General features: G+C 44.3%; 1 protein-coding gene across 1 annotated transcript in view; it reads right to left on the bottom strand.

The window, feature by feature from the left end:
• LOC124555351 overlaps nt 1-16,330 on the bottom strand; it is a 264,383-nt gene extending 248,053 nt beyond the window's left edge. Inside the window, exon 1 of the mRNA XM_047129231.1 lies at nt 16,215-16,330. The gene's annotated coding sequence lies outside the window, so the exon portion shown is untranslated. The remainder of the gene's footprint in view (nt 1-16,214) is intronic.
• Nucleotides 16,331-17,440: the final 1,110 nt, after the last annotated feature.

The following is a 17,440-nucleotide window of genomic DNA, read 5'->3' as shown; positions in this document are numbered from 1 at the left end:
TCCATGGTCTGAGTCCGGTCCCTCAAGGAGGAGAACAACACATTTCACTGCTTGCCGCCTTTCGCGTCCATAGCACTAATTTCCGATTCACCGCATTAGCATTGATTCGGAACTCTTGCATTAACATGCGCAGCTCAAATTTCTATGGCGACTCACACTATAAGACGATAGCCCAACGGGAGATTCATGTGGCTTTAGAGCCATCCTCATCAGGCCATATGTATATTAAGTTCGAAGCTGAAAGGGGAATTAGACAGGCCGTGTCCTATAGGAACCCCAGGAGAACGGATTGGGAGGCGTATAGGAGGGACCTCGACTCAAGCCTATCGGACAAGGAATCCAGTAGAGTTTGAGAAGGTAGCAGAGGCTACCTCTGCCATCATGACTTCATACCATGACAACTGCTCAATCACCAAGAAGTGCACGAATAGGAATGTATCTTGGAACAACAACTTGGAATCACAGAGGAAACAGGTACGAAGACTGTTTAACCTTGTGAGAAGGAAAGGACAATGGGCAGAACATTGGGAGGCCCTTGTCAAATACAATCCTGCAATTAAGAAAGCAAAGCAGGCGTCCTGGAAGGTATTCTGTGAGGAAGTACAAGGTGCTTCTGCTCAGGCCAGACTTCACAAAATCCTCACTAGGATACCAAGTAATCCAGGAGGAACTTTAACGAAAGAGGATGGGGAGTATAAAAGGACAGCACATGAAACGCTGAAACTACTCCTCAAGACTCATTTTCCTCAATGTACTATGACAGACAACATAGAGCCAGATGAGATCACCGTGAGATATCGGTTTTCAGGTATTTGAAGGGAGAACTGGGAATCTGCCGGAGAATGTGTTGACCGTAGTAAAATCCAATGGGCGGTGGGAACACTCCAACCGTCAAAGTCACCTGCCCAGATGGAGATTTTCCAGAGCTTCTGCAACAAGCAGAAGTGAACTTATTCCCATGCAGGTTATTTAGGGTTAGCCTAGCAGCAGGAATCATTCCTAATGTCTGGAGGGCAGTGAATGTTATCTTCATTCCAAAGCCAGGGGGGAATTAATCATACCAAGGCCAAGGATATGAGACCAATCAGTCTGTTCTCCTTTCTTCTTAAAACGTTAGAAAAACTGGTCAACGTGCATGGTGGGGAGAGCAGGTCAACTAGAGTTCCTCTACACATAAACCAACATGTGCATACCAACCAGGAAAATCGCGTGACACTGTTTTCCACCAACTTGTTGGGAAGGTGGAGAAAACACTACACTTTCAGGAAATAGCCCTCTGCATCTTCTTGGACATCGAAGGGGCTTTTAGCAACACGACCTTTGAATCCATGGTTAAGGCAGCATAGGTGCATGGCTTGGAGACCACCATTTGACGGTGGATTAGAGCCATGCTTAGTGGTAGAAAGGTAGAAGCCACCATGATGCAAGAAAAAATGGTAGTCAACACGACCAGTTGCTGTCCACAAGACGGGGTCCTGCCCCCTCTACTGTGGAACCTTTTGATGAATGTACTCATTGTAAAATTAAACTCTAGACAGTATTTTTGCCAGGGATACGCAGACGATCTTGTCATAGTAATACCTGGCAAATTCTCAAGTACAGTCAGAGCTATGGCACAAGGAGCACTGAACATTGTGCAAAATTGCTGCAGGAAACAGGATCTAAGGGTCAGTCCTAAGAAGAATGTTGTAGTACCATTTACGACGAAGCAGATCCAACACACATATTGGAATCTGAAGCTTCACGATGGAACTCTACCAGTGAAGGGGCCAGTGAAACATCTAGGGGTAATCCTGGATGAGAAACTATCGTGGACCCCTCACATAAGGAGCACCTGTTCCAAGGCGAAAGGTACTCTAATGAGTACCAGGAGAACTAGTGTTAAAAACTGGGGCTTAAGCCCCAAGAGTATGTATCAGATATATACCACAGTAGTAAGACCTGTGATCACTTATGGAGGTATGGTGTGGTGGGAAAAGGTAGAACAGCAGGTAGCTCCTAAGGAGCATGCGAAGGTGGAGAGATTGGCCTGCTTAGCCATTACAAGCGGAATTAGCAGCACACCCACTGCTGGAATGGAAACCATGCTGTACATGTCCCCATTACACCCGTGGGTAAAGATGAAGGCAGCAGCTGGAGCACACAGGTTAGAGACCGACAAAAACTGGAACTCACTGAGGCATTCGGAATCTCACACTAAAATATTAAGTGAGGTACACATAGGTATGGTTGGGGAAATGCTGACCAACTATATAATAACTCCCAGCTGCTTCAGCAAGCCTTTCAGTGTAGTAATTGGAAGAAGAGAGCTCTGGGAGAACACATTTCGACACCGTAATGGGGACTTAGTATGGTTCACTGACGGTTCGAAAACAGACCAAGGTGTTAGGGCCAGGGTACACAGAGTGCAGCCAAGGCTGGAGAGTGCAATCTCTTTGGAAAGATGGCCACTGTGTTTCCAGCAGAAATATCTGCTGTCAGGGTGTGCATGGAGGAGAATTTGCGGAGCTGCTACAGAGTTCGTAGCATTTTCATTTATTCAGACAGCCAAGCAGCCCTGAAAGCACTGGCAGCCTCTGCAACAAGATCAAAGATCGTGGCACAATGCCACGAAGTCCTTCTAGAGCTCAGGGAGAGCAATGGGGTAAAGATGAAGGCAGCAGCTTCTGAATTTTAAACACTTCCGCTGGCCACCAGACTCCCCAGACATGAACTATATTGAGCATATCTTGGATGTCTTGCAACGTGTTGCTCAGGGCATGTAGTTGTGCACGTCGGTTCTGCTACCTTTCTTTAGAAGGATGAGAACATTTCATATGCCCCCGAAACGTTGCTAACTTTCAGCAAGTTCCCCTTTTTCCATTACGCTAGCAACCAATGTCTGCATCATTTATCTTTTTAGTGGTGTAAAAATTAAGCTGGGGCGATATATCTCGATTCCCCTTTTTGATGAAAAACAGGTTGAAAACATTGTTGGTGTTTCAGTTTTCCTTTGGTTGTTATTCGATTCTGTTTCCGTCAGCAAGTGCCATATGTAGTAGTTTTCTTCGCCCATAACAGCCGAAAAACACAATGAAATCTTTTTTAACTTCTGTGGAAATTTAAGGTAGAATGCGTGAAGGTCTACAAAAGTTGAGAAAGTCAGGAAGAAACAGAATTCCCACTGACATTAAAGCAGACAAGCATTGTTCCCGCATGCGGCCACTAATCGCAAATTAAGCCGGCCGCGGTGGCCGTGCGGTTCTGGCGCTGCAGTCCGGAACCGCGGGGCTGCTACGGTCGCAGGTTCGAATCCTGCCTCGGGCATGGATGTGTGTGATGTCCATAGGTTAGTTAGGTTTAAGTAGTTCTAAGTTCTAGGGGACTGATGACCTAAGATGTTAAGTCCCATAGTGCTCAGAGCCATTTGAACTAATCGCAAATTAATCTTTTTGTGTGTTTTGGACAAGAGGAAATGTCACAGTTCCTCAGAAACGGAGAACCAAAGGAGAAATAAATTAAATCCATCGCTACAATGACCCAACCTTGGGTCATCCCATGTCAAATCCCCTAATTTCGCAACACTTTCCTGCTCGACCATCAAGGATTTCGACGACATTTAAGGTGAACATTTGCACATGCCACGATGAACATTTTTTAAATTTATCGTTCGTCGAGTTAATAGAGGGCCAGATATAGTCCCTTTTTTGACTTCATGCGCGACTTTGCGTCGAGCGAGAGTGAATTTCTAGCGACTTTCAGCTGTTATAGCTCGGGCAATATTTTGTTGAAAGAAATGAAATTTGGCCATCTTGTACAACGGTATGCGTTCACTTAATAATTATAATGAAAAGAATTTTAGGTGCCATATTCGTCCAGAAAATTTTAGACAAAATTGCCCGAAACAATTTCAGAGTTGGGCTTCTTATACTATGTGATTAAAAGTATCCGGACGCCCCTAAAAACATACGTTTTTCATATTAGGTGCATTGTGCTGCCACCTACTGCCAGGTACTCCATATTAGCCACCTCAGTAGTCGTTAAATATCGTGAGAGAGTTGAATGGGGCGCTCCGCGGAACTCGCAGACTTCGAACGTAGTCAGGTGATTGGATGTCACTTGTGTCATAAATCTGTAAGCGAGATTTCCACATCCTAAACATCCCTGGGTCCATTGTTTCCGATGTGATAGTTAAGTGGAAACGTGGACGGACACGTACAGCACGAAAGCGTACAGGCCGACCTCTTCTGTTGACTAACAGAGACTGCCGACAGTTGAAGAGGTTCGTACATCTACATCTACATCCACACTCCGCAAGCCACCTGACGGTGTGTGGCGGAGGGTACCTTGAGTACCTCTATCGGTTCTCCCTTCTATTCCAGTCTCGTATTGTTCGTGGAAAGAAAGATTGTCGGTATGCCTCCATGTGGGCTCTAATCTCTCTGATTTTATCCTCATGGTCTCTTTGCGAGATATACGTAGGAGGGAGCAATGTACTGCTTGACTCCTCGGTGAAGGTATGTTCTCGAAACTTCAACAAAAGCCCGTACCGAACTACTGAGTGTCTCTCTTGCAGAGTCTTCCACTGGAGTTTATCTATCATCTCCGTAACGCTTTCGCGATCGCTAAATGATCCTGTAACGAAGCGCGGTGCTCTCCGTTGGATGTTCTTTATCTCTTCTATCAACCCTATCTGGTACGGATCCCACACTGGTGAACAATATTCAAGCAGTGGGCGAACAAGTGTACTGTAACCTACTTCCGTTGTTTTCGGATTGCATTTCCTTAGGATTCTTCCAATGAATCTCAGTCTGGCGTCTGCTTTACCGACGATCAACTTTATATGATCATTCCATTTTAAATCACTTGTAATGCGTACTCCCAGATAATTTATGGAATTAACTGCTTCCAGTTGCTGATCTGCTATATTGTAGCTAAATGATAAGGGATCTTTCTCTCTGTGTATTCGCAGCACATTACACTTGTATACATCGAGATTCAATTGCCACCCTGCACCATGCATCAATTCGCTGCAGATCCTCCTGCATTTCAGTACAATTTTCCATTGTTACAACCTCTCAATATACCACAGCATCACCGATGTCATCCACAAGGTCATTAATGTATATTGTGAATAGCAACGGTCCTAAGACACTCCCCTGCGGAACACCTGAAATCACTCTTTCTTCGGAAGACTTCTCTCCGTTGAGAATGACATGCTGCGTACTGTTATCTAGGAACTCTTCAATCCAATCACACAATTGGTCTGATAGTCCATATGCTCTTACTTTGTTCATTAAACGACTGTGCGGAACTGTATCGAACGCCTTGCGGAAGTCAAGAAACACGGCATCTATCTGGGAACCCGTGTCTATGGCCCTCTGAGTCTCGCGGACGAATAGCGCGAGCTGGGTTTCACACGATCGTCTTTTTCGAAACCCATTCTGATTCCTACAGAGTAGATTTCTAGTCTCCAGAAAAGTCATTATACTCGAACATAATACGTGTTCCATATTCTACAACTGATCGACGTTAGAGATATAGGTCTATAGTTCTGCACATCTGTTCGATGTCCCTTCTTGAAAACTGGGATGACCTGGGCCCTTTTCTAATCCTTTGGAACGCTACGCTCTTCTAGGGACCTATGGTACACCGCTGCAAGAAGGGGGGAAAGTTCCTTCGCATACTCTGTGTAAAATCGAACTGGTATCCCATCAGATCCATTGGTCCTTCCTCTTTTGAGCGATTTTAATTGTTTCTCTATCCCTCTGTCTTCGATATCTACCATTTTGTCATCTGTGTGACAATCTAGAAAAGGAACTACAGTGCTGTCTTTCTCTGTGAAACAGCTTTGGAAGAAGACATGTAGTATTTCGGCCTTTAGTCTGTCATCCTCCGTTTCAGTGCCATTTTGGTCACAGAGTGTCTGGACATTTTGTTTCGATCCACCTACCGCTATGACATATGACCAAAATTTCTTAGGATTTTCTGCCAAGACAGTACATAGAACTTTACTTTCGAATTCGTTGAACGCCTCTCGCATAGCCCTCCTCACACTGCATTTCGCTTCGCATAATTTTTGTTTGTCTGCAAGGCTTCGGCTATGTTTATGCTTGCTGTGAAGTTCCCTTTGCTTCCGCAGCAGTTTTCTAACTCGGTTGTTGTACCGCAGTGGCTCTTTTCCATCTCTTACGATCTTGCTTGGCACATACTCATCTAATGCATATTGTACGATGGTTTTGAACTTTGTCCACTGATCCTCAACACTATCTGTACTTGAGACAAAACTTTTGTGTTGAGTTGTCAAGTGTTCTGAAATCTGCTTTTTGTCACGTTTGCTAAACAGAAAAATCTTCGTACCTTTTTTAATATTTCTATTTACGGCTGAAATCATCGATGCAGTAACCGCTTTATGATCGCTGATTCCCTGTTCTGCGTAAAACTGTTTCAAATAGTTCGGGTCTGTTTGTCACCAGAAGGTCTAATATGTTATGGGCACAGGTTGGTTCTCTGTTAAACTCCTCAAGGTAGTTTTCAGCTAATGCACTTAAAAAAATTTCACTGGATTCTTTGTCCCTGCCACCCGTTATAAACGTTTGAGTCTCCCAGTTTATATTAGGCATATTAAAATCTCCACCCACATCTATAACATGGTCGGGAAATCTACTCGAAATATTTTCCAAATTTTCCTTCAGGTGCTCTGCCACAACAGCTGCTGAGCCAGGGGGCCTATAGAGACATCCAATTACCATGTTTGAGCCTGCTTTAACCGTGACCTTCACCCAAATTATTTCACATTTCGGATCTCCGTCAATTTCCTTCGATACTATTGCACCTTTTATCGCTATAAACACGCCTCCCCCTTCACTGTCCAGCCTGTCTCTGCGGTATACATTCCAATCTGAGTTTAGAATTTCATTACTGTTTACATCTGGTTTCAGCCAACTTTCTGTCCCTAGTACTATGTGGGCATTGTGACCGTTTATTAATGAGAGCAGTTCTGGGACCTTTCAATAGACGCTACTGCAGTTTACTATTACCACATTAATATTGTTATTCCCTGTTGCGTTTTGCCTACTACTGCCTTGTCGCGTCTCAGGAGGCGTCTTGTCGGGCCTAGGGAGGGAATTCTCTAACCTAAAAAACCCACATGTGCAATCCACACGTACTCCGCTACCCTTGTAGCCGCTTCCTGCGTGTAGTGCACGCCTGACCTACTCAGAGGGACCCTACATTTATCCACCCGATAGCGGAGGTCAAGAAATTTGCACCCCAGATCTCCGCAGAATCGTCTGAGCCTCTGGTTTAAGCCTTCCACTCGGCTCCAAACCAGAGGACCGCGATCGGTTCTGGGAACAACACGACAAATAGTTAGCTCATATTCCACCCCGCGAGCAACGCTTTCCGCCTTCACCAACTCCGCCAACCGCCTGTATGAACTGAGGATGACCTCTGAACCCAGACGGCAGGAGTCATTGGTGCCGACATGAGCAACAATTTGCAGTCGGGTGCACCCAGTGCTCCCTATCACCGCCGGCAGGGCCTCCTCCACATCTCGGATGAGACCCCCGGCAAGCAGACAGAGTGAACACTGGCCTTCTTCCCCGACCTTTCCGCTATTTCCCTAAGGGGCTCCATCACCCGCCTAACGCTGGAGCTCCCCCCGTGTGCCTGCTCGGACCTTGCTGAAGGAGCGGCCCCGTGTCCACTCGCAGGCAGAGCGGCGATGCCACACGGCCACCCTCCACATTGACCCTCCGCCTCGCCTAGTGCGTCGCGAACGCCGCTGAACCCACCACTCCCGTTGGGGAGAGGGTGGCCCAACCGCGCCCGGTGCCCGCGAAGATGTTTCGACAGCAGGGACCGTGGGTGAAGCATGTAACACCTGGGGTGTACTATGCGATGCACCAGACTCCCCACTGCCGCTACACTCCGAGGCAGCAGCCTGAAGACGGCTGACAGCGGCCATCAACACGTTCAGCTGTTCGCGAACAGTGGCCAGCTCATCCTGCGTCCGTACACAGCAGTCACACATCCTATCCATCCTAAATCAATTTACTGTAGAGAGTTAATCAACTTTTAACTAGGCTGCTAATTCACTAAAGGCGACTGATAGCTGACTGAACTGTGGTTACTAGACACTTCTTGTTGGAAACAATGAAAATAAGCACTACCTGTCTCTGGACTGTATTTAAAACAAACACTAGCACGAAGGCACCACACCTGATTAAAGGGACTCACTCTGACTGTATTCAAAACAAACACGAAATCTATGGGACACTATTACTAGTACTCGAAAATTAAAGCTTCCTAAAAGCAAAAACACACGGAAGAAGAAGTGACAAGTAAGAAAAATACTGTTAATACTTAAATTAAGGTAGCTCGCTGCACAGCAGATGTGAAGCAGACAGCAGTTACGACGTGTAATAGGCAGACATCTATCGAGACCATCATACAGGAATTCCAAACTTCATCAGGATCCACTGCAAGTACCATGACAGCTAGGCGGAAGGTGAGAAAACTTGGATTTCATGGTCGAGCGGCTACTCATAACCCACACCTCACGCCGGTAAATACCAAACGACGCCTCGCTTGGTGTAAGGAGCGTAAACATAGGACGATTGAACAGTGGAAAAACGTTGTGTGGAGTGACGAATCACAGTACACAATGTGGCGATCCGATGGCAGGGTGTGGGTATGGCGAATGCCCGGAGAACGTCATCTGCCACCGTGTGTTGTGCCAACAGTAAAATTCGGAAGCGGTGGTGTTATGATGTGGTCGTGTTTTTCATGTTTTGCGTGGCACTATCACAGCACAGGCCTACATTGATGTTTTAAGCGCCTTCTTGCTTCCCACTGTTGAAGTGCAATTTGGGGATGGTGATTGCATCTTTCTACACGATCAAACACCTGTTCGTAGTGTACAGCCTGTGTCGGAATGGTTACACGACGATAACATCCCTGTAATGGACTGCCTGCACAGAGTCCTGACCTGCATCCTATAGAACACCTTTGGGATGTTTTGGAACGCAGACTTCGTGCCAGACCTCACCGACCGACATCGATATCTCTCCTCAGTACAGCACTCCGTGAAGAATGAGCTTCCATTCCCCAAGATATCTACCTGCACCTGATTGAACGAAGGCCTGCGAGAGTGGAAGCTGTCATCAAGGCTAAGGGTGGGCCAACACCATACTGAATTCCAGCATTACCGATGGAGGGCGCCACGAACTTGTTCTCATTTTCAGCCAGATGTCCGGATACTTTTGGTCACGTAGTGTATATTTCAGGGACCAAAGGTATGACGAACGTGGAATTTGGAATGTAATAACTTAACGACACAAGCTTTTCATATGTAAAGTTTCGTTTATTTGTTTTCCAATACTGAATAAATTAAGTGTAAAGTTAAAGATTTTGTAAAAAGGTAAAAAATGCGGTACTTTTGACTTGATTTTGTTGAATACTATGTTCTATAAAATTTTTCAAACTGGTCTCATTAGAAAGACCATGCTTTCAAGCGCCTACAAAAGTATATTTGATTATACAACGCAGGCTAACAATGCTAGATAATTTGAATCAAACTTCCATGCGAAAATTGCGACATGAAATAAATGTAAACTTTGGATTCTTCTATCTTGTAGCATAAACGCACGTTGAACATGTAACTTAACACGCAATAGCTTCGTGGCCCTAGGATGTGGAATATAATATTTCAGCCACCTAACATTTTCCAACGATCTGCAAATTCGTCGAAAAGATGATGATTTTTGTGGAAAGGAGAAAATGGTGTATATTCGGCACTTCTTTTACAAACCGTGTTTTAAGCTCCCCTAGAACAGCAGCTAAAATTTTCAACATGGTCTAATAGTGCTATATAAATTCAGGCAAACTAGCCGGAAAAATCGCCCTACAAATAAAGATTTAATTTTTGGTTTCATGTATCTCGTTGATTAAAGGCCTGATAGACATTAAGCTTTGGATACAACGACATAGCAACATAATGTTTTCCAGTATAAAATATCGTTATGCACTGCTGTCTAAAACTTGATTTTCGTAAAAAATACATAAATAGATCACACTCAGTTTGCTTTTAGAAAATCTGTTTTCCATAGTTGATTCCAGACTAACCAAAGCTGGAAAAAGCATATTTTCAAGCATTCAGAAAATCACGTTCGATTTTCCAATGTACGCTAACAATACCTGAAAATGACGGAAAATTTGAGGAAAAGTACCAGGGCAACTGGCTACATCCCCGTAGCAACCTGTTGTCCGTGTTTCGTTGCATGTGGTTTTTATTTTTAAATTGACAAGTAATATCTCATTACACTGCGTTGATACATGGAGAAGTTGTCACAAGCGCTCCAAGAACATGGGCCGGTAACGCCATCGCCACAGCCGTGCAATACCAGCCACGGGCGGGTTTCTTCATTCAGTTTCCCAGGCCTCTACTTTGCTTTCTGAATTTAGGATCAAATGCTATTGCTGTGGTACCTGTCTGCTTACCTAGCCACTTGATAAGTACCTTGTCTCCAATTCTCAAATCTATAGAAGTATCTCTTATACGCTGCAAGCAAAAAGTAATATAAATTTTGATTTTAACCCTATCAACATTGTAGTTTACATTTTTCGAAATATTTGAGACACTTTCTCCAGTTCATTTTCTGGAAATTGATGCTGTCAGCCAGATGACGATATTGAAGGGACAGAGAGCGTGGAAAAGAGGCATTGTTCTGGTACCCAACAAGCATAATGTCTTTCGAGCCCATAAAATGGATGAGCCGGGCCTTGGGGATGCACAAATTTTATCAGCGCATCTCTTTGTTCCGTTTATGTGTCAATAATATTGCAGTGTTCAGAAACTTAAAATCAAAATTGATGTTCATCAAGTTACCTTCCATTAGGAATGTGGAATGCACTCAAGGACCGTGATATGACCTTCACAATGATGGAGCACAGCAGTCAGTCATTCTTTGCTTCGAGGTTTTATTGAAACAAACCTAGGTTTCGGCTAGTGCCTAGCCATTACCAGTGCACTATTTCAGAGTTTCAATACATGTTCTAGTACGTCAGTCTACTGTTGTTCGGGCTTTTGTCACATTTCACTGACTAGCCGAAATCTAGATTTGCTTTAATAAAGCCTGAAAGGAAAGGATGGTTGGTTGGTTGGTTTGGGGAAGGAGACCAGACAGCGAGGTCATCGGTCTCATGGGACTAGGGAAGGACGGGGAAGGAAGTCGGCCGTGCCCTTTGAAAGGAACCATCCCGGCATTTGCCTGGAGCGATTTAGGGAAATCACGGAAAACCTAAAAAGGAAATGATGACTGATTGCTGTACTCCACCTTTTTGAAAAGTGATGTTACTTTTTGTTTGCCACCTATGAGATATACTCCTACTGATTTGATAATTGGAGAGAAGTTAGTTATCATATGGTTTGTTAAGCAGACAGATACCACAACAATGGCTTTAGAGCCTAAATTAAGAAAGCGAAGTAGAGGCCTGGGAAATTGAAGGAAGCAACCGACCCGTGGCTGGTATTGCACTGTTATCGGGCGTGACACCTGTGGCGATGGAGTTACCGGCCCATGTTCTTGGAGCGCTAGAGACGTCTCCATGGATCAACGCAGTATAATGAGATATTACTTATCAGTTTAAAAATAGAAACCCTGGAACTTTCCCTCAAATTTGCCGTCATTTTCAGGTATTGTTAGCGCACACTGGAGAATCGAACGTGATTTTCTGAATGCTTGAAAATATGCTCTTTCCATCTTTGGTTAGTTTGGAATCAATTATGGAAAATAGATTTTCTAAAAGCAAACTGGATGTGATCTTCCTCTTATTCGTGGATGGATCACTTAGGACCACGCGTAATCAACATTTGTTGGCCTTCCTTTTCGCCCAGTATTCCTTCATACGGAACGAATGGGCTAGTTTTCGTTGCGCAGACAACATATGTCGGTTAGTTTTTGCGAAAATCAAGTTTGAACCGATTTTGTAGAAATTTAGAAAGCAGCACATAACGGTATTTTATACTAGAAAACAATATGTTGCTATGTTGTTGTACCCAAGGTTTCATGTCTATCATGCCTTTAATCAACGAGATATATGAAACCAAAACCGAAATATTTATTTGTAGGACTATTTTTCCGGTGATTTTGCCTGAATTTATATAACTTTGTTAACCCATGTTGAAAAGTTTAGCTGCTGTTCTAGGGGAACTTAAAACACATTGTTTCGAATAAGAGTTTTTGAAGCTTCGATAACAAACGGTTTGTAAAAGAAGTGCCGAATATACACATTTTCACTCCTTCACAAAAATCGTCATCTTTTCGACGAATATGCATAATGTTGGAAAATAGTAGCTGAATGAAATTTTATATTCCACTCCTTGTGCTACCAAGCTATTGCGTAATAAGTTTCATGTTCCGTGTGCGTTTACTCTACAAGATACAACAATCCAAAATTTACAATTTTTTTATGTCGTGATTTTCGCATGGAAGTTTGATTCAAATTATCTAGCACTATCAGGCAGCGTTGGATAATCAAATATACTTATTTACCCGGTTAAAACCATGGTCTTTCTAATGAGCCCAGTTTGAAAAATTTTACAGAACATAGTTTTCAACAAAATCAGGTCGAAAATAACTTTTTACAAAATCTTCAACTTTGCACTTAATTTTTCAGTATTGGAAAACAAACAAATGAAACTTTACGTATGAGAAGCTTGTGTCAGCCAGCCGGTGTGGCCGAATGGTTCTAGGCGCTTCAGTCTGGAACCGCGCGACCGCTACGGTCGCAGGTTCGAATCCTGTCTCGGGTATGGATGTGTGTGATGTCCTTAGGTTAGTTAGGTTTAAGTAGTTCTAAGTTCTAAGGGACTGATGACCTCAGATGTTAAGTCCCATAGTGCTCAGAGCCATTTGAACCATTTGAAGCTTGTGTCGTTAGGTTACCACAAGCCATGTTCCACGTTCGTCATACCTTTAGTCCCTCAAATATAAGAGCCAAACTTTGAAAAATTTTCGGGCTATTTTGTCTAAAATTTTCTGGCTGAATATGGCTCCTGAAATTCTTTTCATTATAATTCTTCAGAGATTAGTTGGGTGATTTGGGAGCAGGGGACCAAACAGCGAGGTCATCAGTCCCATAGGATTAGCGAAGGATGAGGAGGGAAGTCGGCCGTGCCCTTTCGGAGGAACTATCCCGGCATTTAGTGTTTTAGGGAAATGACGGAAAACCTAAGATGGCCGGACGCGGGTTTGAACCGGCGTCCTTTGTGCTAATCATTCCGTCATCTCGCTCGGTAAAATTCTTAAGAGAACGCATACCGTTGTACAAAATGGCCAAATTTCATAGCCCGAGCTATAACAGCTCAAAGTCGCTAGAAATTCACGCTCGCTCTGCGCAGAGTCGCGCAAGGAGTCAAAAAAGTGACAATATCTCGCCCGGTATTGCTTCGACGAACGTTAAACTTTACCAGTGTTCATCGCGGACATGTGCTAAAGTTCACATCAAAAGTCGTCGAAATCCGTGACGGTCGAACAGCGAGGCTTAGGTGAGTTGACATGGAATGACTCTCTCATAATAATGCAAGGTATGTTTTTCCTGGAGACCACAGTTGTCACATTGCACACTTTTTTTCAGCTAATTAAAATTCACATTTCGGTCGTAGCTGCGTAATTATCGATAGGAATTTAATGTTACGGCAAGGCTACAATTCATCTGCCTGGGCTAATATGGGTGTTTATCCTCTTCCTTTGCCGTAGCAATTTAGGAAGAGAGATTACGGTTTAATATTCGGTCAACTGCGAGGTAATTAGAGGCTGATGTCAAGAATGGACTAAGGAAAAAAATCCGCGGGTCCTCCTCCAAAGGAGCCATGACAACACTCGACTTAATGGATTTAGAGAAAACAGGAAATACTTCCATCTGAGTGGCTGGGCGGGGATTTAAACCATCGCCCTTCACGCAAGGACGCCCATTCCCGCGCATAAGGGGAGGCCACGACCCCTCCCAGCTCTCAGAGAAAGGAAAAAATGTAGTTAATCGGGTGTTTTTCTTCCGAGAAAATGATTTAGAAGACTGTATTACGCAGATTTTTAACAGGGCCAGTACTGGAACGTTTTAAGGCTGCTTACAAGTCGTCATTCGGTTTCCAAAATATTTAAAGTACTTCACTCCCTTCCACTGCAAACTATCTTATGTGCGCTCTTAACGAGTGAGCCAACTCTTTCGCACACTGGCTCTATCTGGAGTAGAAGTCCATGTCTGCGTATGAACTAGACGTTACGCCACGCAGATTGTTCAGAACGGCTTCCAGCAATATACAACTGCTGTAAACTGATACCGAATGTGCTGTGAGTATTTAAAAGCCAATGCATCAAACAGCCGGATGCACGCGAATGCTTGTCGGAAGCTAACCAGAATTCAGAATCAATTACAGTCATCTTCGCTCCCCCTCTCCCCCGCCCCTCTCCCCTCTCTCTCTCTGAAGAACGCGCGCGCTCACGCACACATATGTACGCACGCGCACATACACTTGTTTTATTACTATTATTATTATTATGTTACCTGATAAAGTGTAAATTTCGATGTCTCTTGTCAGATATTCCGTTAGCAGCTGTTGCCTACTGAGAGCCCACCCGTCAATCCCAACCAAAACGAGTCAAAATCGAGGGAATATTTCCTTTTCTACACATTACATTGGATATAAAACGCGTGTGCCCCGAATTTAGCCGTTATCATGAAATCGAGTAATCACATCGTAAGCTTTTGTCTCGTGGATAATCTATGATAAACGTGTAAGGGCTCTGTTTGAAAAAAGAAATTTAGAAAAAGAATCTACAGGCCACACGTGGACAACAGCGCTACTTTTGAGCAAAGCACAAACTATAGCGACTCGAAATATCTACATTAGACATTATCTTCAGCCAAAAGTCTGAGCGCCTGCAACATACGGCACACAATGAAGAACGAATTAATTTCGAAGATCACTAAGTAATTATTGCTGCACTCTAGTGACATCGCACACAACCACCACGCGCAAGGACTGTCAGACTATTATTCCTTTTATTATTTTTTTCCCCCTCTTCAGGATCGGATCAATATTATCTCGGTGAAATGAGATCGCCATGGAGCTGTTGGTGCCTTCATAAATCTTACGACAAGGAAATGCTTCTCCGTAGACGCAGAATTCTTGTTACTGAAAGTATTTATTCATTTATTTATTACAGAATATACTACGACAGTACGCGGATTTGGTTTTCAGTAGCCCAACACGTTATAACTTGCTGTATGTTGTGTGTGTGTGTGTGTGTGTGTGTGTGAGAGAGAGAGAGAGAGAGAGAGAGAGAGTGTGTGCGCTTCCTGGGCACGCTCTTGCAAGTGGGCGTGGACCTGGAGCGCGTCTCCCCCTGCGCGCGCGCGCGCGCGCGCGCGCGCGCGCGCGCGCGCGCGCGCGCGCGCGCGTGTGTGTGTGTGTGTGTGTGTGTGTGTGTGTGTGTGTGTGAAGCAGACAATGCTCAAGGTAATCGTAATCCAAACAAAACTATCATCCACTCAATTTTGATCCGAAACCGGTCTTTGCTAAATAAAACAAAAAAAGTAGCGGACGTAAGCGGGTATCCTGCGGCGTAGTACAGTATACTAAAGTGAAGGGCGAAACAGATTGAAAGTAGTCAGTATCACGGAAATCATTCAATTAAATTCGCTATCGGTAATGTACGGGCCAGTACCTGTAACAGCTGATACAGACGCACTGCCTATAACAAGAAATGTAGCTTTATTAATTTTTTACGAGTCCGCAGATTGAGGAATGAGTACCATTTGGGATACTTACTCATATAGCAATTGAGGAAGTCCATTTAAAATTTTCTTCCTACAAATGCATTTGGCAGAAAGGAGCAATCGCGTTCACTTAGAATCAATGAATTTTCGTTGTCATTTACAAACTTCCTGTACTAAAGGCGAAAATGTCTAACAACACGTCATAAATTGAATAGTTATAAATAAATGGAATATTTGTAAGAGGAAGATGCAAAACGGTTCGCAAATCAGCAAACACCTGCGAATATGCCAGAATTGTGCTCGGCTAGCCGAACACCTGGCGGCGTATGTAGGCAGTCCACTGAATGGCTGTTATTGATTTCCACTTGCGTCCTCGCGTTTCCTTACAATATAAACGCACGAAAAACAGTAATGCAGAACAGAATCCACAGCAGTAGAATGGAGAAAAATACCTTCTCTTCGTCGGCGCTCCCCAGCGGTGCAAATACGCAAGTTGTGCTGCAGCGCGCAATAAAATCACACAGCGTCCACGGAGCGTGCCTGACGCCGCAGCGAGCGCTTCGCCATCTTGCCGTCGGCGACGGCGTCGGCGCCGTCATCTGGCGGTGTAGTTCCAAAACTGTCCAACTCTTTTAACAGCTTTCGATAGATAAGTATCATTATCAACAAGCGGGAACAACTCACTCGCACCTCACTCAGACTTTTTTTTCGTATTATTGTTATCAATTTTATTATTTCTTCCCAATTAACGAATTCGTCCAGTATGCGTGGGTGGGTGTGTAGTGCGCGCGCGCGCGCTTGCCTCGATTTTCAACGGAAATTACCTTTACAGTGTTGGCCTATCTGTCAGCGCTTGACACGAGGGGCGTGCAATATTGATTTCTCACTCTTCCACATCTCCACTTGCCACATGTCGTTCACACTGGCTTTATATTTCATAACGTTGTCGACGTGGCATTCGCAATGATAGGTGCGTTTATAATTTAACAGTCACTCGCAAGGCCGTTTCGAGAACATTCCCCCCCCCCCCCCCCCCAAGCGACATATCATTTGACACCCTCCTCAACCCCCGACACAGCCGCCGCCACTCATCCCACGGTCGTAAACTACCTTTCCAATTCTAATCATCGTAGAAGTGTACTGGCTTTTCATTTAAAACAGATGCTACATGGACATACCACTGCAACTCAAAATAATTCAAAGTCTTAATCGTAGTGCTAAATATTGAGAAACAACTCGTTTCTATTTTTTTAAGACAATTTATGAGACATTAAAAAGTTTTTGGCGAAAAAAACTGTTACATGTGCAGGGAGGATCACAATTCATACAGAAAGCTAACAGGTGGAAGTACACGACAACGGAAGCAAAAACGTTCCAGTAATCGCAGGACCGGTTTAAGGCCCAAGCGCCCAGTTGACAGGGGCGCCAGAGCCGCCACAACTGTAAGATTTCTGTGTAGGACGTATCACAATTAGTAGCAGCCACTTGGGGCGCCCGGAGAGGCGTTCAGGTGCAAGATTTGTATGCAGTGTGTACCACAGTTAGTAGCGAAAACTGACGTGGTTGAAAGGGTGCAAGGTGAAAAAGGACGTTGGGCGTGGGGGAGGGGCAAACGGTAAGTTGTGTGGAAAAAAGATCTCCAACCACCCCTGAGTAATCGTGACTGCACAGACAAGCT

Source organism: Schistocerca americana, chromosome X (genome assembly GCF_021461395.2).
Source record: "Schistocerca americana isolate TAMUIC-IGC-003095 chromosome X, iqSchAmer2.1, whole genome shotgun sequence".
NCBI lineage: Eukaryota > Metazoa > Arthropoda > Insecta > Orthoptera > Acrididae > Schistocerca > Schistocerca americana.
This window is presented reverse-complemented; position numbering and strand designations above follow the sequence as displayed.